The 26,840-nt window shown below is 44.7% G+C and overlaps 1 protein-coding gene across 5 annotated transcripts in view; it reads right to left on the bottom strand.

Annotated features, from left to right (window-relative positions):
• Positions 1-26,840, bottom strand: part of FCSK (fucose kinase) — an 808,393-nt gene that overhangs the window by 600,020 nt on the left and 181,533 nt on the right. For 2 of the 5 annotated variants that reach the window (XM_085639473.1, XM_085639474.1), the window contains exon 1: positions 3,793-3,899. The exons of the other annotated variants lie outside the window; for them this stretch is intronic. The gene's annotated coding sequence lies outside the window, so the exon portion shown is untranslated. Of the gene's footprint in view, positions 1-3,792; positions 3,900-26,840 lie in introns of those variants that run through there. 5 annotated transcript variants of the gene reach the window in all.

Here is a 26,840-nt window from a genome sequence, read left to right on the forward strand (position 1 = left end):
TGATGCAGGTCCAGGCACCTGAAACAGATGAGGTGCGGGTCCGTCACCGATATTTATTGGTAACAGGTGCCCACAAGGCTTGAATCCAGGCTTCCTCATTGACATCCCTGCCACACCAGGAGACAAGTCTCAAAAAGCTTCAACATAAAAAAAGACACTCGAAAAACGACTGAGGGTAGCTGTCTCTGGATCTGCGCTGACTGGCATGGAAAGAATAGAGCTGATGTCAGCTCGCTGGGGTGTCACCTATATAGGCAATGCAAATGTCACTTTCGGCACAGACGATGCCCACGACGCCACACAGAGCTGAAAGATGCCGCCTACCTGCGTGGAGGGGTACTACTTGTGCAAAATGTCCGGATCCAGTCTGACGCTCGAGGATAATCCTAAGGTAAGGAATCTGCGGCTAGAAGTCTGTATCAGATCAGATGGTTAGCTCCAGTAAAGAGGCTAATCAACATTCCAAAGACCCACTCTGTATGAACTATTTTTCTTGTTAGGTCTAGCTAAAGAAAGCTTAGCTGTCTGCCAGCTCTCATATCTTAAAAAAAGTAGTACCAAGTAAGGATGGTTGGAAAATTGATTACCCTCTTTACAGGAGTAGACTATCTGATTGGCCAGTAATTGTATGAGGTCAGTCATGGAAGAAGGCATTCTTTTAAGCTTAAAAAATTAAAAAGTTTGCAATCCTAGGCAGTATGGCAAAGGGAGACAATTTTTACCGACCCGTACTCCAGTGCTATTGTTCAGGGCACAGAAGTCTTACAGATTCAAACAGCAGACTGGTAACAATAAACTTACAAAATTGGTGTCCGATTCATAAAGGTAAATTTATATGTGTAGATTTGCTCACGAGTAAAACTTTTTACTGCACCTTGGTGAAAAACTAAACTTTTTTGCTATTCACAACTCCGAAGTGTAGATTTACACCTAAATGAAGACTTACATGTCTCCACCACCTGATGGTGCCTCTTATGACAGGATTTATGAGGTCAAATTAACACTAGTAACTTTTCACATGTAGGTGGAGCTCTCCAACACCACAACAGAGGTCACTCTATTGGGAAAGTATAGGGAAAAATATTAAATATTAAAATATTTCAATATACATGTAAAATGGTTTAGAATGTTTATTTAAAACTTACAACTATTAAAATAGAATGCTGGAACAAATTAACTCAGTACATTGAATGTGTATTAAATAATTTATTAATAAAAAAACAAATTATAAATAATATTTCTTACAGAATCTTTTTTTTTTAATCCCACCCATTATTTCAATTTATAATGTATTACATTTTTTTAAACGTTATGTGTAGAACTAATTGAAATTACTTTTATTTTTTACCAAAGGTTTTACCAAAAGTTTAAAAATGTTATTTAATTTAAAATAAATACATAGATAAAATGTTTAACAATTGTATGTATTTTTTTTTTTAACATTCAACACTATATATATATATATATAGTTTTATATATTTACCATTATTTCCAATGGGGAGTTATTTTTAGTCCCTTCCTCCATGATTTTCTATGGGAGTGTGTTACAGCACATCTAACTGGCCATATATAGTCCTTGACTTATTCCAATAATGGGTTGGATTACATTTACTACTGTTTTGTTGTGTTATGTTTAGGGCTGTAGTAACTTTAGATGTGTAGTTTATGAATAGCAATGGGATTTCTCTTTTTTAAGTTGGTGTTTGTAGTAGCCTGTCCCTCTCTGAACCCCTCCTTACTTTTCCCTAAACCCCTCAGATTTTGTAGTAAGTAATCCCCATTTTCTAGTGATCCTCTCCCTCGTCCCTCCTACAATTATTACTAAAATGTAGACTTATTGGTCCGGAGATCACTGCACACAAAAAATGGGACATGCAGGGATATCTACCTGTAAGTTAGTGAATAGTTTTCTTTAGTACTAGAGTATTACTACTCCAAGTACTGTGAAATATACCTTCTGATTAGACTCCTAGGATTTCGAACAATGAGAGTGATTATCACTAAATAATTCTGCAGAACACTAGGGGTCAGCATAATACTAGTGGTAGTCACCACCATGCCTTAAATGCCTACAGAATGCAAGGAACTACCACGGTTAGACCGGTCAGTGTTAGGATGGTCTTCCCTCAAACGTTTTGCCTACTCACCTCCTGTTGTTGAAGTTAGTTTTCGTTGGCTTTAGGACTCTGTGCACTTTAACAGAGCTAGCCAGTGCTAAAGTGCCTGTGCTTAATCCTTCAAACATGGCCAAGTTGGCCTACGCATGATTAGCACATTTAAATTACTTAGAAGTCCCTAGTAAAGTAGTACAACATGTACCCAGGGTTTGTAAATTAAATTGATTAAATGGTACTAGTAGGCCTGCAGCACTGTTTGTGCAACCCACTTAGGTAGCATTTTAAAATAGGTCTGCCTTCCATTGCAGACCGTGTGCAGGTTTAAACTGCCAATTCGACCTGGCAAAATATACCTTTTCCCAGGCCTAAACCTCCCTTTTTAATATATATAACTCACCCCTCAGATATGGCCCTAAACAGCTCATATGACAGGGAGAATTGTATTTAAAAAGTTGGACATGCAGTTGTAAGTGTTATATGTCCTGGTAGTGAAAAACTCCCAAATTCGCTTTTCACTACCGTGAAGCCTATCTCTCCCGTACGATAATATTGGGTACGTTATTACTTTTGATAAGCGATAACTTTTGTTTGGGAACAGGTAAAAATGTCATGCTTGGTCTCAAAAGAATTGTAATTAAATAGTAAATCACATTTTAAGTCCCAATTCTGAAAATGCCACTTTTCGAAAGTTGCAATTTTCTTGTTCTATTTGGTGCCATGCAGCCCATGTCCTCGGTTACATGACTGTGAATATATCGGCAGTTGGCCTTTGTGTATTCCTCCCAGATAGTCAGACAATGGGGGGCTAGGTGCTGGAAGGATGGGCTATCCTGCCAGGATGAGAGGGGCAGAGCGGTTCCCTTCCCCACTTACATTTCAAAGGCGCTGCCTCAGAGCACTCACAACGAACTTGACACCAGTCTTTGTCAACCTAGACCTTTTGAAGCCTGGGCAGGGAAGGAAGAACATTCCAGAACTAACTGTGAGGGAGGAAACTCTAGAAGTTTTCCCTATTCAAAGCTAGCACCAGGTATAAAAACAAAACCCTCAGAGTCACTCTTCAGTACACCTCTGGACCTGCAGGAGCACTCAGAATGCCTGCCTTGTATTTCAGAGGACTTCCCTGCTGCTACCAGAGGACTGCCCTGCTGCTTGAAGCCAGCCCTGTACCCTCAGAAGACTGCCCTGCTGCTTGAGGCCTGCCTTTCTGCTTGAAACAAGGACTGCCAGAGTAACTCCAAACGCTATTTGGCTGGCCTTCTGCTCTCAGCCACAGGGACAAAGAAAGGTCCGGCACAAATAGGCACTCTTCAATTTAACCAAGGTTGGGAAGAGGAAAGATCATTTTATCAAAAACCTCAATCACCTAAATAATGTCTTGGTGTGACCCAATCCAGCGTACCTCATACTCTAAAAAATAAAGGAAACAGATAAAGTGAAAGAGTGAACAGTCAGTACTTTGAGAACAATTTCTATTTTGTTTAGTTTACACATACCACCAGCTTCCAATGTATATGTGTAAAAAAGTGTGTAAGAAAAGAGAAAGTATCTCACGTGCTCACCACATTGCCGGTGAGTCAGACATTTCTTTATTGCATTTTCGCTCACGTCAGACATGGAGTCTTTGGCCGTTTAACCGCCGCTTTGTGTCAGTTTACATGCGCGCGTAACTCACCTCAGACTGGATACCGCGCGCCTCCCGTCAGGATCCTCTGTGACGTCATACAGACCTCCGTGGCAGTACTGGCAAAGTTACAGTTTGGTGCTTGTACGGGCCTTGAGCCACCCGGCTTGGAATCTACATGAATACAGCAGACTTTGTTTATAAAACGGTTCAATACTGGCCAATGCACCTACCGGAACTCGTCTATTTGCAAGTTTTGGGACCCTGGCAGATCTGAAGAACATGTAAATATAACTAAGACTTACATGGACGTGAGATTAATTCTTTGAGTAAATTCTGTGCTTGGTGTTCCAGTCCACCCTGTACAGCTCCGGTTTCACGACCATACATGCAAGTCTTACCACTTATTGTACTCGCAGCCCACAGGGGTGATCCCATGATTCTCTTTCCACACTTCCATCTTGCACATTATTTTATGTGATGATTAAGCATTAGCTTGACATCTGCTTTCACATTATACGTGTTACTTCTTCTCTGTGCTACCAGTCTACGAGCTACTTACATTACTAGGTCAGCTGTTCATTACCTTTGCAGAATCTGGTTAACATACGAGCTCTAGTGGGTGTCACAAGACTTCGGTGACACGCACACCTTTAATCTTTAAAGTTTATAAACCCAAAGGTGATGGTGCTCATTTATGCCAGTTGTATTGCTTGTTTATGATTATGCAACGTTCACTCATGTTTTGTCTTATTGTACATTTCTTGATGGAATTGCTCTTATATACACTTATCCGCCATGGGATTGTATTTTACATACATGGACTCTTGGTACATTCCCCCAGGGGATCATTGTTCATTTTACATTTGAACGCTTTACACTGTCTTTCTTCCCACACAGGGATGGCAATGGGTACTACCCCCATTTGCCCACTTACACTTGCCTACTCAGGTTACATACGGTTTTCACCCTTACACAGGGCACCGTTTCATGGGTCATAGTCCCATTTACATTTACATTGTTACCCTCACACTGGGTGCGTCTTATGGGTGTTAGTCCCATTTCTTCTTTGCACTGCATCCTACCCTTACACGCGGGTTGCCCCTTCACAGGTGGTTTCTTCATGGGTCTTAGTCCCATTCTATGTGCTCCTCACACTCTTGCCTAGGGTAGAGGACGGTCATGGGTTTTAGTCCCATTGGCTGATATGGTCTTTCTACATTGTCACATTGCTGTTTTTACAACGCTATGTTACTCTCAAATCTGATTTGTATTGTCTTTTTGAAAATTGGGAGAGGATTTGTTGCACTGATTGTATTTATTTTCCTCCTCTTTGTTTTCTCTTATGTCCAGCTTTCCTCGTGATGATGTTATACATAATTTTCATCCTTGGTTTCTGGATTTACATTGCTTGTTGTCATCCTTTGTCTCCAGCCTTCCCTCGTTCGTATTTTCATTCTTTTTCTTCCCTGTTCAGGAGGAGATCCGTTATTCCCTCTTCTGTGTGTCTGTGTGTAGGCCGGTGTCCGGTTTGCGTCATGCCTTGTTCTTCCTTCCTTTCTTGCCTGCCTGGCCAGTGGGTATGTTTGGGGGTAGACTTTGGTGCATCTATGTCTCTCTTTTCTCTGGTTGTTTACTTCGCTTTATCTCTGCTTCCTTCTCCTTTCTAACTCCTTTCTGGAGGGCATGCGTCTTTTCCTTCCGTGCATTTTCTCTCTTCGCTTCTTTCATCTATCTCCTCACTCTCTTCTGTTTGGTCATTTCTTTGCTGCCTCATTGTATTCGTTGTTGGAGCGTTTGGGTCTTTCCCATTTGTGTGTTCATGCTCTTTACTTCCTCCTCGTCTTCTTCCACCTGTCTCTTCGCTCTGCCTTGCTTACTCTTTTCCTTTACGTTTATTCTGTCACACCATTGTTCCTCCCTTGCGTTCTGTTCTTTGTTTACTCTTGTTACATTTTATTCATATATAGTAATTGTGCTTCTGTTGGAAGGAAAGGGGATATGTAGTACCCTGCATTTGTCATGAAATGTATTTCACACCTCCTGCTCAGCCAGTGCCTGTGCTCTGTGCTCAATAGAATGTTGGAGTCCTGATGTGCCTCGGAATGTTGGGACACAGAGAGGTGAAGTGACAGTTGGACATGGGCTGAGCAGCATACAGGCTGCTCCTGGTGGGGCTCTCCTTCAGAACATAACTACCTGTTATACTGGAATTATTCTTCATGTAACTATCTACAATAAAGATTCCTCAATTAATCCTACCTGCGCGGACCTCCTTACTACAAACTTCTATATAAAAGGTTATACCTTTGGTATACATTATATATCACAGACGCCCTACTTCCGGATCAGAGGTGGAACAGCAGCAGAAGAGAACAAGGCAGACTCTTCCTAATTCCTTCGTAGTCTTTTATTAGCTGTGCATACTGCTAAGTTTCCTCACTCCTACTACAGTTTAGCCCCTGGCCTTCCCATCCCTCATGTTTGTTGTGATTAGCCTTTTTTTGGTTATTTTGGGTTTCAGACTCTTTGCTTTTAAAGAGCGTTGAACATAGAGGAATCTTCCACCTTCTTTCTTGTGGTGTCTCATCCCAATTGATTTTGACTGGCAGACCATAGGTTTCTCGGTGGAGAGTATGGGACAGTTTGGAGCGGTGTTACGGCGAGCAGGCGTGTAAAGAGTATTGAGTTTTGAAACTTGTTTTTTCGTTAACATGGAGCTCAATGAGGTTATTCAAAGTCCGTATAAGACCATCATTGCACTTTAGGTCGAAATGGTGTAATGCAGTCGGGGTCTGGACTCATTGGTGTTTTGCAAGTGATTTGTTTAGGAGGTCAGCGTGGAGGCTACTGCAGTAACTCTGGTGAGGCAAAACCATAACAAGGATTCGGGTGACTTTCTGAAATAGGTGGTGGAATAATAGGACTCATTGAAGCAGGCGTAATTGATAGAAGAATGTTTTATGTACAACATTATTTGAGGGTTGAAAGAGAAATTAGTCTACTAGCACACTCGTTTGCTAATGGTGCAGGGGGTGTCCAAAACTTCAAGTCAAGAAAATAGCAATGGATAAAGATTTACAGGGCGCATTACCAGAAATTATTTTTTGTCATTCAGACAGAGCCAGTCTTTCTGCATTCAATGATACAGCAGATATGAACATTGAGACACTTTGAGTTGGTTCGCCGAATTATCTTCCGCCGTGAAATAAACCTGGGTATTCTCAGCATAAGGTGACCAACCTTGAACAAGTCCAGAAAGATGGTCAGAAGTGCAGTGTATATTATGAAAAGCATTGGTGGTAAGGCCAAGCCTTAAAGCACGCCACAAAGATACTGGTATTACTTGAACGGAAAAGACCTTGTTTAACTAGGTGCGAATTGTTATGAAGTAAAAATTCAAACCATGATAATGCACCTCCGTTAATGCGGACCAAATTGGCCAATGTTTTGAGATACATTAGATAGTTGATAGTATCAAACATAGCCGAGAAGTTCAATAGAATCAGAGAACAGGGGCTCACAGCTGTTGAGAGGTTCATCCCTGATGCTTAGGAGTGTCAGTATCAGTGCGTTAGCTAGGTCTAAAACCTGAATAGAAATGACTTAACAATTAGATTCCAGATGAGAGGCCAGCCGACAGGCGTCAAGAGTGCCTAGTGCCCTGGCAATACAAGGTATGCCTGGTATACGTCTACACCTGGAGATACTGCCAGGATCAGCAACGGTTATCTTTTGGACAGGAGTAATGATAACAGGTCTGAGGGCCTGAGTAGTGAGAGAGGCATTGATTAGAGCAGTGTTATTTGAAGCAAAAGCTGCAAGTCCAAGGTTAATCACTTTGGTATAGAAGATGTCCCAGGGTGGTTAGAGCTTTTTGAAAGAGGCCTAGATTCTCTGAATATCAGTCTCTCTGACCATGGCAAACTCGCAAAAGCATTGGCAATGACAATAGGTCTGGCTTTACAGGAATGTTGTGTGGTAATGTGGAGTATTACATGTAGACAGCATGGGAATGGATACATGTTTGTGTGGAATCAAATAACTATACAATAATAATACTAGTGTAAGTTAAAAGGTCAGGTGGCAGTTGCACTGCCAGGCCAGACCCGAAAGTCCATGCAGGTTAATGACTGCTCTGTTTACATCTGCGCTGCCACCAGAGAAAACACCATAAAGTTTCTAGTTATCTGAGGCACTTTAATAGCATTACAATGACATGTGTGCCCACTAAGGTTCAAGTTTAGGCAGCAGAATAAATAACAAAATGATCAGAGCTGTGTGGAGGCCAAGCACTTTTTTGTGGAAGCACAACACTTCTGCTAAGAAAACATGTACTCCTGACTCCCAACATGTGGGTGGAGCCAAAGCCCCTCTCCTAGTGATTCTTACATAATTGTCTGGCGCCAGCTGTGCTGTCAAGCCAGATCATAAAAAGGGAGCTTCTAAGCTAGTGACAGCTGGTCTGTCTCTTCTATGCCTTGGATGATGGCAGAATTGTTCGCCCTGAAAGCACTGCACTTGTTGGTGAAGAAGGACCTGAGTTTATCACAGAGCTCTGTCTCTATAGACTATTGCCTGATCCTTTTGTATTGCCAATCTTTTTATAGTTAATGCCTAGCCGACATGAACAAATTAAGTGGAACAATTAATTGGTGGTGAGTGCTATTTTTTATAAGGATTCGCAAAATATGTATAATTTCGTTATTAATACATTTAAGTAGTTTCTATAACACTACCTAGCCTGAATAAAGGAAAAGGGGCTAGTAATTACTGTTGCAGAATGAGCTGCATATTTGTCTTTTAATTATATAATCGCTGCATAATTTGTCTCTCCTTTGCTGCATAATTTGGCCCTTGTTCGCTGCATAATTCGAATGGCCCTGAGGATAGGTGCACACAAGCCAACATTTAATTAAGAAAAAAGTGGGAGATTTAAAAAAAATATATAACATTCGGGAGACTGTAACTCCCCCATTGACTTCTATTGAAGACGAGGCAATTTCAGGTGCGAGGCAGCCAAAGAAAGCAATTCTTGGCTTCATCAGGTCTAGTGGCATGTATGTATGTGCCATGGATGGTCAGTCAGTGCCGTAATAGCCAGGGATTTAAGTGTGATGACAAAATGGGGGGGGGGGGGGGGTTGGGTTTCTCAAAGCAGCGTGGTAGCTATAATGAAGAGCGTGGCATATAAATCGCCTTTGGGACCGTATAAGTGTTTAGCCATGCAACACTTGATTTTGTTGCACCAAGGATATTGTGCTGCATAACTCAAAACTTATAAGGTCCCAAAGGTGAGACCTATTGGCTATGCCAATGCTTGTTCCTTTTTCTAGAAAGAGGAAAAAGCCTCTTCTGATTCTTTTGGTGCAGGAAGGTTTCCAACCTGGACAAAAATAATCATCCCCTCAACGCAGGCACCCTTGCACCATGGTACAAAGGTGCCTGTGTTGGTACACAGCAGCCCATCATGTGCCAGCGCAGGGGAAAAGGACAGGAATGCATTGTATCTGATAGATATAGCGCATTCCTGCCCTTTTCGTTTTCCATAGGGCAGAGCAGCAAGAAGGCCTGCAGCAAAAACAAATAAATTAGGCCCTGATGGAGCAGCATCACAAATCGGATAAAAGGTGTGACAGTGAAATATTTCCCATTTACGCCTCACCAGAAAAGTAAACCCACGCAGAAGCATGCTGCTTGTTCGCAAATACACTTTGGTGCCTCTCCGCAAGTATGAAGCAACAGCAGGATAGCAGAATACAATACAACACTCCATCTTTGACGACAAGAGTGGGAGTGCACCACCTTCTTTTTTATCACAGGCATGTATGTTGTGGAACAAGCTGACAGGTAAGCTAATACTTAATAAACAATGAAAAGGTAGTTGGGCTCTAAAAGGAGTTTGCCCTATAAAGCATTGCCAAGAAACCACTATAAGAGGCTCGGCCTATATAATTAAGGAAGAACAAAATTGTGTAATAGAATCCCGTGGCTGACAGTTCAGATTCACTAAAGTGTATCACAGCACCGATAACTTGGGCCATACCTAACAAAACACTAACAAGGTCAATTTAAAAGTATGCAATGCAGTGAAAACATGCAATCGCTGCCCTTGGAGAGATAAATGTACAAGGGATATAACTTGGTTATACCCTTGGAATTAAATAGTATGTTAGGGCCCAAGCACCAATGATAAGCGACAGTATTCGGTAGCATTTTGTGTTTTTTTAGACCTATTCGCTTTGCCTGGGCTCAGGCCTGGCAAGCACTGTCTACGTTTTTGGAGGGAATAAAAATTATTCTTTTCTGAAGGCCTGATTGCAAAGGCCTAATTGTCACAGATTCCACAGTGCTTATTAGCACATGGGGGTTCTTAGCGCTATAACAACGTGTAATGGTGAGAGAGGAAAATAAGGAAATAAGATAGAATGAATGGTAGACAAAGTGGTCTTCGCTGAAGTACTAGCTCCTCACAGAAAGGGGTCGAGAATGAGTTGTGAGTACCTGGTGTTGGTTGCTGGACAGGCCACCAGGGATGGTGGAGGAGAAGCTATGGAGGGCGTGGAAGGAGTGAGTAGCATGGAAAAGAAGAAGAGAGGGCTTTCAAGTTGTGGAGTGGGGGTGAAGGGGGATGGGGGAGGAGATGACTGTCAGGAATCAGGGCATCTCACAGAGTTGAGAAATCATGGTAGACTGCTAGAGAGATATCGGTGAGGCAAGAGGGTGTCATGAAAGGCCAGAAGCTGTCACCTCATCTCTTCAGCTAGTTACTGTCTTCTCCACATTATCACAGTCCGGCCTCTCGCAAAAACTATTTTATCATCACATATTCAATTGTGGTATCGAGGTGAAGCGTCACAAAAGATAAGAAAGATCAGAAATAAGCTGTGTTACTCGAGATTATACATGGCCTGATAAAAAGGTTCTGTAATGGGACAGCTGCCAGAAATTGGTGGACACCTCTCGCATCCCCACCTCATGTCAAGTGGAGTGGGTGGTGAAGTGGCCACTGTCTGCGCTGCCAGGAAAACCCTTTTAGCAGACTAAACACCACTGAAAATATCATTAGAGAGGCAACACTGTTTGGGGAACATTACATGTCCTTGTTTACAAAGACAGACCCCATGAGCCCTGCCACTGCATACCATCGGAAGAAGCATTGGCAAAGGCAATAGGTTCTGCCTTTATGACCTATTGGCTTTGACAGTGCTTTTTGTTGGTGCTGTGCAGCACCGTAAAAAAGCAGAATTTGGCATCCTGTGCAGCATCGGGGAAAAAAAAGACACAATGCTGCTGCAGCAACTGCCCGTGAGGTCACTTCTTAGGCATGTGCATGCATCAGCATGTGTGCGCTTACTTATGGAATTACATTTTCATTTTTTTGTTTTTATCGAACCGCAGATATCACTTGGATCGACACATATTAAAAATGACATTTTACGTGCACGTTAATGCATTTTGACATGTGAAGCGAACCAGTAGCTGCCAGGCTTTCCAAAAAACGTAATATAATCTATTGAAGGGACCGTTTGGGTTGGGGGACCGACAGAGGAGCAAGTGTTGGAGAAGTAATGGGAAGTGGGTGAGGGATCGGGGGAAACAAAGACTGTTGAGGATGGGGAAGGAAAAAAAAGAGAAGCATTGGCTGCGCGGCGGCCGCAAAATGAAATAATAAAAAACGCAAGTGTGACGTGAGATGTGCGCACACGCGCGACAGGAAAAAGTTCTGTGCACGTCGCGCGCGCTTGTGCGCGTTCTAGCAAGCTGGTGGCCAGCAAGGTAGCGCTTTTTGAAGCAGCTACTAAATGTCTCACAAGAGCAGCGCATGCGCTGACTCTAGCGAGACTTAAAAATCTGTACTTAGCATAGTGTGCCGCCCCACTGGTATTTTGCTTCTTTTGTCATTGCACCCAGACAATACAACAAGTAACATTACACCTACAACAAACCGTATTGACTTTGTCAATGGTTGTCAGTTGCATAAGATATGCAACAACTAAGGCTTCCTTGTATATAGCATTGAAAATGCTTCAGATCTAAAAATGATGACTGTGAAAAAACTATAACTAGTCTCTTTAAAGTTACATCAAAGGCAGTGCTAGGGGGTAGTGCTGCAGAGGTAAGATTTATTTTTCACCCTGATGGTGAGGGCACAAACGGAGAGCCAGAGCCCCATAGGGACCCCTCTCAGCACCTGCGCTTTTGAGAACTGCCAGCCAGCACCGGCAGGACCCGTCCCACTTAAAGCCCTGGTCCTATCTCGCACATGTTCATGGACATGGGATGAAGGGGGCCCTACTGAGGGGTCGAGAGCCTCCGCCCACGTCGCAGGGGCTTCCGAGACCTTCGTTACGCCCGTGGCCGAAAAGGCAGCGGTGAAAGGACGGCTTTCTGCCAACTTTGGTGTTGGAAACCAGAGTTCGAGCCGAGCAGAGGAAGCTCTGAGGGGGTGAGGCGCTTAAGAGGGGGGTCTAGCCTCACCCCAGCCTCGCGGCACGCCTCCCCCAAGACAAACCCATTGGGGGCCTCCCCTCCCCGAGGCGCGGCCTCGCTAGAGAGGCGGAGCAGGGGGGGGGCTCCGACGGGTGGCCACTAGAGGGCTGCCCTGCTGATGTCCCCCTTCGTGGGACGCGGGCAGCGGCAATCTCCGCGTGCCTGAATGTGTAATGTAAATACGGTGCTCATGTAAAGCGCTCCAATACCTTCGAGTCGAGTTCGCGCTATATAAATATGCAAAAAAATAAAAAATAAATACTGCGCGTGTGTAATTTGTAAAATATTCCAACTGGTGTCTCCGATTTCCCAGGAGCAGAGCCCCGGACTAGGGCCGTGGGAAGTGATGGGGGTGACATATTAACATTTGCAGCCGCGACCTGCGAATAAGCCATCATACACCCTTCGCTCTGTTCCGTGTTGTTGGTTCTGAGTGACCTCGTGCCAGGCCTCAAACCCCGCAGCAGCCTGGCTCTGCGCAGTGTTTCAAAGACAGCTGTGAAAACAGAGCGTCGCCAGAGCTCTGAGGTCATAACGGCGCGCTCTTACGCCGGGCGTGAAGCCCTCGGATATGTTACCAGTGAATTGCTGAAAAGAGATTCCGCGCGGTCCTGCTGCCAGACATCGACGTAAGAACAGGCAACTTGTTAGAGAGTATCCACTTATGTTTCATTTATTCATTTTTTGCAATTTTGTATAGCGCGAACTGGCCCAAGGGCGTTAGAGGGCTTCTCAAAAGAACCGGACAACGTTACACATGTTTTATCCGTTGTGGGTGTAGTGAGCCACCCGGGACTCTACAAGGAGGCCCTCACCCGGATGCACCACCAAGCAGTGTTGGATTGGGGCCACAATTCGGCCCGGGCAGCCAAAAACAGCAGCTCACAGTCATGGATTGCAACCTTTCATAATGCACCGCTTAGTTTGGATAATGGAGCTAAATGATGACAAACATTTGCGGTAATGAAAGTATTGTAAAGCTTATAGGGCCAGTACTTCAGTAAGAAATTAACTTACCAATGAAAAAATATAATTTAGAAGCACAGAATTATCAAAAATACTGGGAACTCACTTCTAATTTTTTTTTTATCCATACGTTTTCTGTGGATGTTTTGATTATTGTTCACTGGGAAACATGATATGTCTTTTACACTCACTGTTTATGATATTCATTTTATTTTTTGCAGTACTTAAGAGAGGCCCTCCAATGTTCAGAGACTGGTGAAAGGTGCATCTCTGTTTTTTGTTTTACTTGTGGCTTGCATCATTTGTACGTTCTGAGAAAGGGAATAATGCTGGTGCGTAAATCCAAAAATAAACAAACAATAGTGTCACTTTCCTTACATGCAGTTTTACATAGCATGAACTAGGCCCAGAGTCATTGGGGCGCTTTGCCTGAGCACCAGATAGCATTACAGAGGGTCTTATTCATTTTATTAGGTTCATGTAGATTGTTATTTGCCCAGAACCACAGGATATCGAACTGACGCTGGGACTTGAGCCTGGTTCCCCAGTTTCAAAGGCAACTAAGTCCACAACCTGTCCCTGTTGATTGCAGTAATTGTTATCTGTTAGACAAAGGAGAAGATAAGAGACTGACTTATCTCTGCTGCTTGCATGCAGTGAAGGAGGATAAAAAACGGAGGCGCTTCCTTGCTGGCTCTCACAAACCCCACCCCCCAATGCTTCAGTCCTCTCCCCTGCTGCAGGCCGCTGAAAAGTGGGAAACAACCGTTACACCGCATGCGTTACAACACATGCTTTTCCCAGCATGACGTTGAAACGAAAATGGCTTGCGGTAGGGGGTGGAAGGTGTTGAATTTAACTCCAACACCTTCCCTACTGTTGCACAGACTGGAGTTGGAATAGTAAATTATACTATTCCAACATACAGCGCACCCCCGACAGGAAGTCGGGGTAAAAAATTGCATTGTAACGGCATGCGGGGTAAAAGCATGCGTTGTAACGTCATACAACCCTGAAAAGTAAGTGCTAATTGCTTCCCATCAGCAGCTCCTTGAGGCCTCTGTCACACCTGGACGGAGGCAGGCACACCTCATGATGTGAGAGTCGGAGAGGAACAGCCTATTGTCATTCTGCCTCTGACATTAGCCCGCTGGTCTGACTTCAGCTGCATGGGGTCATGTTTGTTAAGGCTGTAACAACTTCCTTTCACGCTGTGCACCAGGGGTGGAGTCCAAAAAAACGGCTCACCAACTGGCCTTAGCCAGAGGCCCATCGGCTGATGCCCAATTGCCCACCTTGACAATCCGAGGCTGCCACCAAGTACATCCTCTGGCCAGAGGATATAAAATAAAGGCGTAGACTGCATATGGTCTAACTGTCGGTACAGTAATCCTGTGTGGGTGTACATTCTGTGGGTCTTGGGGGTTGCATGAGGCCTTGTTGGCAAGGCCCCTCACCTATACCTGGGCGTCTTACAATTCTGGCGATGAGGGTGTCTTCCTTCTCACACCCAGCAGAACAGTGACGGCTGCTTCGGAACGGGGGTGGTGGGGTGGTGGGGTCGGGGTGTTGATGGATAAAAAAGAAATAAACTTACCTTCACTGCTGAACACCTCTGCGCCCCCCCCCCCCCCTCAGTTTGCTGGCAGCGCCTGAAGCATCCAGGCTCTCAGACTCTTCCAGCAAATCACGATGCTGCATCAGCAGTGTCATGATTGGTCTGAGTGGTCTGTTTGGCCGCTCAGGCAGTGCCTGGGAGCCTGTGCATGTTCTCCACCGGGATATGCAACACAGCCAGGTGGAGAACATGCTAAGTGCTCATGAATGTTTGGCTGGCCCAAGAGGGCCGTCCAAACTTACATGCGCAATTAGAGAGTGCAAACCAATCTTCTCTGCTCAGCCCCGCACCGACCTGGCTCCTGTCCCGCAAAGAAAAATAAAATAATAATAACTACTTGTTATTATCATATTATTTTGATTTTTTGCACTGCTCAAATAGCTGTGAGATGACGCTCCTCCTCCTTAGCGGAGAAGCCGCCCCTGCAGTAGCACCTGCTGTCTGCTACAATTCTTCCGGTCAGTTCCAGAACCCAGCAGCTTCTGCAGCGCCCTGCCCCGCATGTTGGATGCCGTCACCGCCGCCCAGGTGGCTCACCTGCTTGTCGATCCTGGCCAAAGCTTGGTTCCTGGAGCTGGCTGTGCACTCCGGCCCGGTCTGTGGCCCTGCTCCTCAAGAGGACGACATTGGCTGCCGCTACACTCAGGCGCACAGCCTCCCCCGCGGAAGCGCGACAGGCAAGTGCCATGCTCGCTTTCCAGTTAGAGACGTTTTAAGGCATGGGCAAAGTGGGCTCTGGCCCAGGCCCCAGCCTTTCAGGAGCCCCTTTAGATCTTTCACTGATGACCTTTAATAATTCTTAAACAGATTGTTTTAAATACTGTATTCCTTTGATTATTTTTTATGTGGGTGATGCATGAGTCTATTGCAGACATTTCCCAGAGAAATGTTGTTTATATTTCATGCAACATCCATAAAAACAGTTTCTTTTAAATCAAGACAAGCCCTCACATAAGAGAAATGGGAGAGTGTCACAGACATTATTTTCAGTAAAGTTAGTGAGCAACTGCTGTGTTACAATACTGAAAACACACATCACTATCCCTGAATATCAGATGTAAACACATTTAGAATTTGGACGAGTGTGCCTGTTCACTGTCAGTGACCTGGCGAAAGAGGGCATAAAAGAGCTCGAAATGGATCATAAATTCAAAGCAATTCTGAACAGGGGCTCCCAAAATACTTTTTGCTCAGGGCCAGTGGCAGCTAATCCGCTAAGGTGGAGGAGCGTCGCCCCACTGCTTGTTGAGCAGTGCAAAAGAAAAAGAAAATGATAATAACAAGAAATTATTATTTTGTTTTTATTTGCAGGACTCCAGCCAGGTCAGGCAGGGCGGAGCTGGAGCAGGAGTGGTTTGCACTCCATCTCTAAGTGTACTTGATGGCTTGGGGCAGGCCCTCTGGGGCAGGCCAAACATTCATGTGCACTTGGCATATGCTCTACTGGGTTGTGTTGCACAGCCCAGTGGAGTACATGCCCAGCCTCCCAGGTACTGCCTGAGTGACCAAATAGGCCGCTCAGACCAATCATGACACTGCTACTGCATTGTCGTGATTGGCTGGGAGAGTCCGGGAGCCTGGGAGCTTCCTGTGGCAAAGAGCGAGGACGAAGGAGAGACGTGCGGCGGCGAAGAAGGTATGTATTTTTCTTCTTTTTTCATGACTCCTGACCTGTACAGAGTCAGCCGCCACTGCTCAGGGCCCCCAAAATCCTTAAGATGTCCCAGTTTCCAGTAAGTTGCGCTCCCCTCCTGCCGCAGTTCCTGCCCCTGCCTCCTGCACGCACTTGTTTGTCTGCCTAATCAACAACCCTACCCTTGCACCAAGTAGCTCACTGGGTCCCACCTCACAGTGAATGAGACTTCGCCAAGGAATACCCCCTTACCTGGCCCCATCCGGTTTGATGACCGCGAGTGGCACTCCTGTGTGTCACGCTACCTCCATCTGCTCTGATCTATTTGACAATTTAACTGAGGACAGAGAAAAACAACAACAGTAAAGTGAGCCCCCTCCTCCTAACTGGAGTTGTGCATGTGATCCTGGCTGTGGGGTAGCGACCGCTGCAAGCACTAGAGGAGCTGTGGCTGAAGCAGGCGGACACTGCGAGTGTGGTGACCGCGTCTGTGCTACCGGGCAGGTGAGAAGGGGACTAGCAGTATTTGTGGCCCGCTGGACGTGCTGGCGATAAATTACTGCATGGGCTGCTATCTGCCGTGAAGCAGCTGACTGGGCCTGTGGGTGCTGAAGACTGTCTCCCCCCCCCCGTCGGTGATAGCTGGGTGTGTGACCTGGTGTGGAGAGGGCATCGATGCTGTTCCTAGGGGCCATGTGAACGTAGTGGTGAAGATGGTGCACATAATGGACTATACGGAATGCGCTTGGTTGTGGAAGAGTTTGGAGCTGTTCTTTGGCTTGCATATTCTATTGATCTGGGGACCGCCATTTTGTGCCGAGGTTGTTGTTACTGTTACTCTGGGCCCACCATCTTGTTGGCCTCGACCGATTCCTGGATCACTGCTTGCCGCCGGTCCACGCCTTTGGTCGCCTGCCTGTCCATTGCCCCTGGATGGCCCCCTCTGGGACGCTCTCTCCCCCTCCAGACATTAATGGGAACTAATGAGGCTCCCTTATTTCACCCCCGCCTTGAGGTCCCCCAAATTACCGAGATGACCCAACGCGGTGATTGAATTTGGCACTGGACTTAGTGACTATGTGACCCCACCTGGGTTCTGGGACCGCTTACTCTAATCTTTTTGGGCTCCCATGAGGTACTTTTCTTCCACTGCCGGTCTGCCAGAACTGATCTTCTTCCCAACCCCCTGTTTCTACTCCCCTCCCCATCTCCATCCATCCTCCATTGGGGACTTATCCTCATATGTTTGACTATGCAACTGTAACTAAATGTAACTATGCAAAACTGTTATTCCTGACCTCGGAGACCTGAGCAACATGGCTGATGCCCGGTGGAGCTGCTAGACAGCTATAGAGGAGATCGACCCTGGTTTACCCCCTCGGCCGTCACCTACCCAGCCGGACATTGGGCATAGTTCTCCTTGTCTCCCCGCTGTGTGTCCTTCCTCCCCCTCCCTCTGACGAACTACCTTAACATTGTTTTTGCCTGTGTTTTTACTATGCTCTTGTAGCAGATGTAATTTGTATCTTGTAACTCAATGTTCCTCATGTAAAGCGCTCTGATACCTCTGGGTCTAGCCAGCGCTATATAAAACTCTTCAAATAAATAAATACAAACCACAAGGGCATACCACTTTGATACTGTAAGTGCAGAGAGTTGCAGGCCACGCCCGGCCCATTGCACACCCACCCTGCTATGGGGGATAATGGCAACGCTGTGCCCCTAGGAGTTTCACCTCAGAGGCAATTCCCGCCACAGCACGCACTTGTGGGTGTACTTCAGCCTTTTAGTGAACTGGCTGACCCCACCACAGTGTCGCCTCGCTGGAAAACCTGGATAGCCCTTGGTGGCTCACTACAGTAGGCACAAGGAGATTAAGTCAGCTGCTCCGGATCCCAAGGTGTTGAGCTGAGGTCGAGATTAGACCCTGGTTCCCCATGCTCCAATACCATCACTTCAAGCCAGTCACTCGACCACATCTTTTAAACCTGCTATTCGTTTATACATGATGGTATTTTGCGGTAGGCCGCTCAACATTTCTCACACTGCCCTCTTGCCCGACAAACATTAACCGTTATTTTTTGCAGTATTTCGGCACTATTTTGTATGTAGCTGAATGCACCTGTGGTCTATCGAAAACTATTATCTTGTCTTTTTTTTATAGAATTAATTTATCATATTTATTCCGGTAAAAGTGAAACTACAACTCCCAGCATGCATAGTGATGGTAGATGATGGCGTAACGTGACATGGGTTCACTTGTTAGCTGTGTAAAAGTAAAATGCCAGTGACAAAATATATAATTCCAGTGATGTGACACATTGCCCTCAACTTACTAGGTTCATCTCACAATGAAATGTTGAGCCAATTTGAGCCTCCCATTGAAGTTCACTGGCCTGACTGAAACATCTGGCTATCTGCTACAGAGATCTGTGTGGATCTTCGAGGTCACGCGTTCCAATAGCTGTAAGTTAGCTCAGAGGGTTAAAGAATCAGCTGCAGAGGCCTCAATGCTATGTGCATTGCATTGCATTGATAGCACAGTCTTCAGTCTAGGTAAGTACGCTTAGCGGGTTAAGTGCCTGCTGCAAAGTGGTTTGTGTGTGTCTATGTATTCGTGTGCCTGTAACTAGACAATAATGATGGGTGAACCCTACAATGTCAAGGGTTTTGTTGTCCGAGACGTTCCAGGAACAGGCCACTCTAGTTTGTATATAAATTGTTTTTTAAATTCTACTTACCTTTCCGATACATTGCTATGTTTCCCAAAAAATCATTGGGCGAGTTTCCTCTCTGCCCCTTGCATAGTAGTCTTAAATCTAATAAAGTTGAAATGCAGTGTAGCAAATTAATATCCTCGAACTTTAGAGGGAAACTCTTTAGTAAAGTAAATTGGTCTTCAAATCCTGCCTGGTGCTAACCAATGTTGCTGAACTCATTTGTTAACCAATACGACATTAGCCACAGCGTCCTTCGTAAGAACGAGTGCCTGTATGGTTTGTGGCGCTATGTAAAATAATTATAAAATAAGAGAGAGGGGTCCCACTCTTCCAAAGGGACAGGACACCAACTTGACACTATGCCTAATAAATGAATTCCTTTGGGAAGCACAAATTGCACACCAAGTTCTCACTTTACGCTTAGACACCAGAAGCTTATCACAATAGCCAGCCAATCAAATATGTAAATGTTTATTCATTAATTCAATAAAAAACAAGTTAATAAGTGCAAAATATCACATAAGCACTCCACTACAACTTTAAAAACAAGCATTGGCATAGCCAACAGGTCTCGCCTTTGGGACCTCATAAGTGTTTAGCCATGCAACACTTGATGTTGTTGCACCAAGGATTTTGTGCTGGATAACTAAACACTTATAAGGTCCCAAAGACGAGACCTATTGGCTATGCCAATGCTTGTTTTATTTTTGTCCACAGTAAGCACAGTTTATTCAACTTCTCATTCTTAGCTTTTGTTAGGTAGGCTGCAGGCGTGCTGTTCAGAAACAATTCCCACAGCCAAGGCAAATGCCTGTCACTCTCACAGTGGAGGAAAAGCCAATGGAAGAAGTGGGCTGACCATTTGCATCCTGTTGAATGCTGTGAGGAGGGCAGCACATTTGTGAATGGCACTTGAACAGACCAATGGATGAAGAGGGCTGACTGAAAGGCCCTGTATGTATTAGTGGCTATTTTAAGTATGATTTTTTATGATTTATGAAAATAAGTGGCTGGCGAGACAGATAAAGTTGTCCCTAGGAAATACGTAAAAGCTAAAAAACAAATGAGGCACGCTTGTTAAATCATCCGAGACAGGGATGCTTGGTACAAGTTGACCAATCTTAGCCTTGCATCTAATGAACAGTCGGTACAAAATGCAGCCATTCCATGTGCGTTTCGAGCTGCCCCTTCAGATGAACACATTTTCTCCCATTTCTACAGAGGTCTAAAAAGCATGGCACACTCTGGGGAGCCGGAACAGTCACAGGGCCCTTGGGGTGTATTTTCACGTTGGTTACACAATGATACCTAAAAACTGTACCTAAGACAAAGAAGGTATTCTTCAATGGACTTCAGGACTACCGTTGACTCAGATTGATAGTTGTTAGGACACTGCATCTGTTTAACCCATCTTCACTACAGGTACACATGGATGTGATTGAGAAGGAAATGTAGCCATTGTAGCAAGAGAGGGTGGCGCAAACTATCAAGTCATTTAGGGTGAGAAATTTCCTTATGCAGACCCTGGACATAGCCCAAGCACTAGTCCATGCATCAAGCATGTGCCAATTAACAGGAAGTAGTGGTCTGAAACTTAGTGTCACTGTCACGACTTATCCTCAAAGCACAGTTACTGTAATAACATGAGTCATGTTATGAACACTTTCATTCTTTCAGACCAGATCTGTGCAACACTTAAGATATTGCATAGTCTAAAATGCATATATTTACCTTGGAGACATTTGAGTTAGGGCATGAGCTGCAGAGCTTGGAAAGAGCAAGAAGTGGGTACTGCTCCCTGGCTTTAAGCAGTGTTATCTACAGCTCAGAGAGAGAATTTCTTATTTAAGGCTTGCACTTTAGACAGTGCAATGTCTCCAAAATAGTTGCGTTGCACCCTTTCATAATATGACCTCTATGGTATATCAAGAAATGTGCGCATGTGTAAACAATATGCACATTTCTTAACTAAATCTTGCAAAAGCTAATAGCCCTGGCCCTAATGCCAAATTAGATTGTAATTCAAATAAGTAGCAGCTCTTTTCCTTATGTGAATTTCTTTGAGAAATGTACAAACACCTTTGCACAGGAGCATCCTTTTTTGTAACATCCCAGGGCATATACCATTCAGTCAAGTTACTTATTCTATGCGTTTGTAATGTCCAAAGCTCATGCTTGTAACTCTGAATTTCCGCAAGGTTATGCACGAACTCCAGACAGCACAACTGTGAAACAGTGAGCACTGATTGTCTTTTCCTGTTTCAGAGATGCACTTTCTGAAGTTCATGTATTAATTTGGAGAAATTCAGAGTTAAATGTATGGCTGTCAGTCCTACTACAAACAAGCAGGTGCTTCGCTCTGTGCCAAGCCAGGACAGCAGTTCATAACATGGCACGCAAGGGCATATCATGATGGCCCTGCGCAAAATCACGCACCTGTTCTATTCGCTCTATAATTCAAAACTATGACTCGCCATTTCTCAGAGTTGATGCACGCACTTTAGACAGGCCAAGTAGGAAACAGGGAGAGGCAATCTCTGCTCACGGTTTCCAACTTGTTTAAAGTTCGTGCATTAACTCGGAGAAATTCCGAGTTAAATGTTTGAACTGTAGCCGTCTCCAGCTCAAAAGAACCGACGATCTGCTCTGCTCAGAGCCAGCATTATGCACCCCTGGTTTTTTTCAGGAATGTTGAACTCTATTGTGTGAACTTCGTTAAAAAAACACACACACACCCTGTAATTGGATTTAGAGAATATATGTTCGTAAAAATTAAAAACATTCACCGATCAACATGAGAAAGCATCTCAGACTCATTGCATATTATTTGAAGGAATTGTCCCTGCCAAATACGACGTCTCCATGTTTAAAAAAAAACCTTGACATTACAGCATTCCGAATGTGCGATGTTAAATAGAATGCGATACATGGGAAAGTGAAAGTAATCGCGGTCAAGCGCGGCGCGCGCGCCCGCGCACATGCACTGTGGCTCTAGGCTGGCCTGGTAGCACTTTTTGGAGTCCTCTCAATAAGTCTCGCCAGACCAGCGCATGCGCTGGGTCAGGCGAGACCTAACAATACCACACCAATGCATTCAGGGTTATTGCACAATAAAATACACAGTAAAATACATATTTAAAACAAAGTGCGCATCGATCTAAGGAATCAGCATTAATAGTCCATCTCACATCAACCTTAAGTTATATAATTTCTATGGTGAGATGTATTTTGATTCCATAAAGATAACAAATATTTCTTTAAAAAAACGACCAAGAAGCGACGCGTTTCGGTGGTGTTTAACAGGTCCAACCACCTTCTTCAGGCTTTACAAAGACACAATTGAATATTCCCATCACTTTGAATCGTAGTCTGGGTATACAATCTATATATGGGGAAAAAAACTCCTGACTTAAATCTTCCATCCAGCTTCACTGGAAATAGGGCTTATCTCCAGGTAATTTACTTCTACAGGTAAACACTGTGTCTTAGCCAATAAGCTTTAGACCAAGCAGGCGGTAATCTTCTCCTTTCTATTCATTCCCATCTTTTGATTATGTACACACTCCACCGGGGAATTTCCACTGTGGAAGAAGTAAAAAATATACGAGTGCCTCCCTTTTTTTTCCTTCGGCACTTTTCCTGTCAAAACTCGACACCCTGCAGTCCGGGATTGAAAAATCTCCGCGTCTGACAGAGTGTCCATGATGAATGATTAAATACGTATTTTACTGTGTATTTTATTGTGCAATAACCCTGAATGCATTGGTGTGGTATGCTTTTTAATGTTAGAGCGGAGTGCTTAATGTGATTAGGTCTCGCTCTCGAGACCTATTGTCGCCGAGATGCCTCTCAAGGGAGACAGACCGGGGCACGCGCAGCGATAGCGGTTGGGGTCGGGGTCTGTGGACGCGCTTCTGAGACGCGCTTGCGCAGACGCACACACAGACACACGCGCGCGCGCACACACCCCGCCGCTGCCGACCCCCCTCACCGCATCCGCGGCTGCCTAACGCGCGCGCACACACCTCGTTTAGGATTTGTGCCCTGCCCGTAATGATTGTCATTGTAATACTGGGAGAGGATGTGGTGGTACGGCCGGAGCTGCCGACTTTCAAACACGGGGGATCAGGTTCGAGCCTTCGCGTGAGCTCAACATGTTGTAATTATGGGCTATTCACATAATATCCCGATTTCTAAAAGCAAACAAGACATTGTGAGGTGTAACCGGTGCTCGTGCAAAGCGCTCCGATGCCAAGAGGTCGAGTTTGCGCTATACAAAACTGTAAACATAAATAAACATTTGGTCGAAGGGATGTCACTGGCCAAAGTTGCGGTTCTGGGAACGTCGCCGAGCCACAACCTTGCCGTGGTCCCGTTTCTTATTTTACAAACCCAAACACACAAATAAGAAAGCACCGGATTGCGACTGAGGGAATACAACAGGCTGAGGGCACGTCGCTATTCGCAAACTATTTCAGTCCAATGACAACCAGTTTAGATTTCACTTCAGCACTAGCCCGTATCACGGTCAACGGTTAAGCCCCTAAGTAGGAATGGCCTGTTCCCCCCCCCCCCCCCCTTTACAGATACAGCGCCCCTCATCACGACCTCAAAATCCTTGAAGCGGGACCCGCCCCGCTCCCGCTAGCCAGAGCCTCGCCCACAAAGTCGCCAGACGCGCACACCCCTCACCCGAAGCTCGGAGAAGTCCGCCATTTTCAACCCGCAGACATCCTCGCGCTCTGCGGCCGCCGTCGTCACGTGACTTCGGAGCAGGAAGTGGCAGCCCTGAAACAGCTGTGCAGCCCGCCCCTTGCGCCCCGGGGGCCTGTCAGTGGTAGCAGCTGACCCCACCCCTATCCCCAAGGACTTACACATTGTGTCCTGCGTGCAACGTAAACAGGTGCAGAAACTGACACCAGTGACTGGGACACTGCTCACATTATGATTTTCCTGGTCAATACTCATTTACTACACAGGAAAATAACTGCGCCTTCACACTCCAACGTTTGGTTACAAATATGTAGAGTCTTGTAAATAAAAGAACACTGGAAAGGAGAGAGATATGGCTTAAGGCTAGAGCGGCCGACTTTGAAGTGGGGAACCAGGTTCGAGTCTAGTGGGAGGCTCAAGCATCCTGTGATTCTGGGCAAATCGCTTAATCTCCTCCTGCCCAAAAAATACAAGCATTGGCATAGCCAATAGGTCTCGTATTTGGGATCTTGTAAGTTTCTAGCCATGCAACAGTTGATGTTGCTGCACTGCATAACTAAATACTTATAGAGTTTTTTTCAACAGCAGACATACTGAACTTGATAATTTGAAGGTGCTCTCCTGTGTGAGAGTGATGAAAAAAGCTAATCTGTGAAGCAAAATATTTGCCTTGGGTCACACAATTTAAGATGAGTTTATGGGTCAAGTGAATTACAGTTAGGTCGAGAAGTCATTAAACCTGCAGGTCTGGAAAATAAATTCAGGTTTTTCTAGACCTGATGGTTGTGAAGATTAGATGAAATTAAAATTATCTTTCTGCCCACAATACTTTTCCTGCGGCAGACCCTCACATTCTAATCAGGGGGCTGGGTGGCGAGTGGAAAGAAAAGTTAATGTAGTAAGACAGATGACAAAACGGCTGGGGGGGGTTCCTAATTTGATCAGTTACTACCTTGTGGCTTACATCTGCTGTTTTCTAGAGTGGAACAGACTAGAATCGGAGACGTACTGGTGCTTCACAGACCAGCGTTGATGGGTATGCATCTATAGAAGGCCACTTGGTCCCAAACAAACAGTGAGCATAGGCCTTTACTCATCCCCGGTAACATGGGGGACTTTAGCAACCTGATATAAGGTATCCATCAAAAAGGGGTTTATAAACCAACCGTCACCAATTAATTCCATCATAGGCAACCCTGACTTTATCCCAGAAGCATCGGGTGAATCCTATTTGTTGGCAGGGGGCAGGTTATAAAAGAGATGGAGATTTCTGTGACCACATGATATTAAAATCATGTGAGCAAATTAAATCTGAATGCAGCCGTACTGAAAAATAAAGAAGGCAATATCTCCTAATTAGACATTGGGCCACTGAAAATTCTATCCAGCCATTTGGAAGTAAAAGCGAACAGAATTTGAAAGATGAATGTTTATGAAGACTGGCAATAAATGCCACCTCTCAGACATATACAAGTTACTGGTAATCCCTGCCCAAGAAGTCTGCATAACTGTTAGTCTAAGGGATGGGAGCGAGAACTGGGCTGAGCCCTATCTGACGTTTAATGGAAGGATATTTGCTGGCTTACGATTGAGAAAAAGCGCCTGTCAAATCATGTTACATTGATATTGCACTCCTGTCAATACCCAAATGTGCCCGTTCCAAGTCCCAAGAATGATGGAGGAGATGTGGAGACTGTTGCTTCCGCTTACAGCGTCTGTGGCACTACTTCAAGCAGAAAAGATTCCAGAAACTGGTCTTCAATTATATCGACACCATGTTTGATACTGAGATTCATACTCCTGAACAGACAGCCCAACCCTGTACTCTCCCCGAAGAGCAAATTGATATTAACTAGTCCTGTGTGTGTTGCAAAGTAAACTATATTCATATTTTGAGGCTCTGACAAAATACCAAATTACAGGTCTTAGATACATGTTTTATGAACCTGATGCCAATGGAGAAGTTGGCAGCGGCCTTTGAACATGGAGGAAGATTTCGGGCAACCAGTGTTATCCCACCCGTCTTTCGATGCCAAGCAAATTTAAGGAATTGCCTTGTCCTAGTTTCTTCAGCTCACAGGACAGGTGGAAGACCAACGATAGAAAATCTTAAAGAACAGTAAGATACGTTGGTTCTATTACGACTTATATACAGTCGGGTCGAGGTCTCTAAGTGGTCTCACTATCTATAGTGTGTGTAACTAGGTGTACTCACAAGCTGTGAGTTGGAGAAAAGGATGATATATTTTTTAAGGTACTGGGTTTCGTGGTTAATGCCCCTCGGCCTTCAGAAATAGGCAGTTGTATTTTGAAAACACTCAATAAAATCGATTTAATCCATACTGTGGTGGTTGATAAACATGAAGACTAATGGTCTTTCTCAGCTAATTGTGGTACGAGTTGTTGAAATAAGGAGTTTACCGTCATGGGTGCCTGCTGTTGTGCAGCAGCATTACTGAAGTGTGGGAAGCCCTTAGTCCCTGCCTAGCCAAAAGCCTAAAATTCATACAATTAAGAAGAGGTGACTGGACTCTGGTAGGGCACATCTCTATATTATTAGCTGGCGAAGACGCACTTTTCTTCTCTTGCTGTTGCCAGCGTGATGGGGCGTGGGAGAAGGGTTTTTATTAGTGATAAGCACCTCTAGCCAGCCGTCAGCCACCCAGGCCTTTTTCTGTACTGCCATGCGAGCTGCTTGGCAAGCTCCAACAAGCATTTGCAATGCAATAGGTCTCACATTATAAAAGTGTGAGCAGTTGGCATTGCTAATAATAATGCAACACTAGCTATTGGCATTGTAAATGATAATGGCATTTATTTATGTTTGTTTTATAAAATAGATAAAAAAGGCATTGTCATGAACAATGCCAATACTTTAAACTTTTGCAAATGCGAGACCTATTGCATTGCAAATGCTTGTTTTTTACACTTATTAACTTGTTTTTATTGAATTAAT

This window comes from Triturus cristatus, chromosome 12 (assembly GCF_964204655.1).
Source record: "Triturus cristatus chromosome 12, aTriCri1.1, whole genome shotgun sequence".
NCBI lineage: Eukaryota > Metazoa > Chordata > Amphibia > Caudata > Salamandridae > Triturus > Triturus cristatus.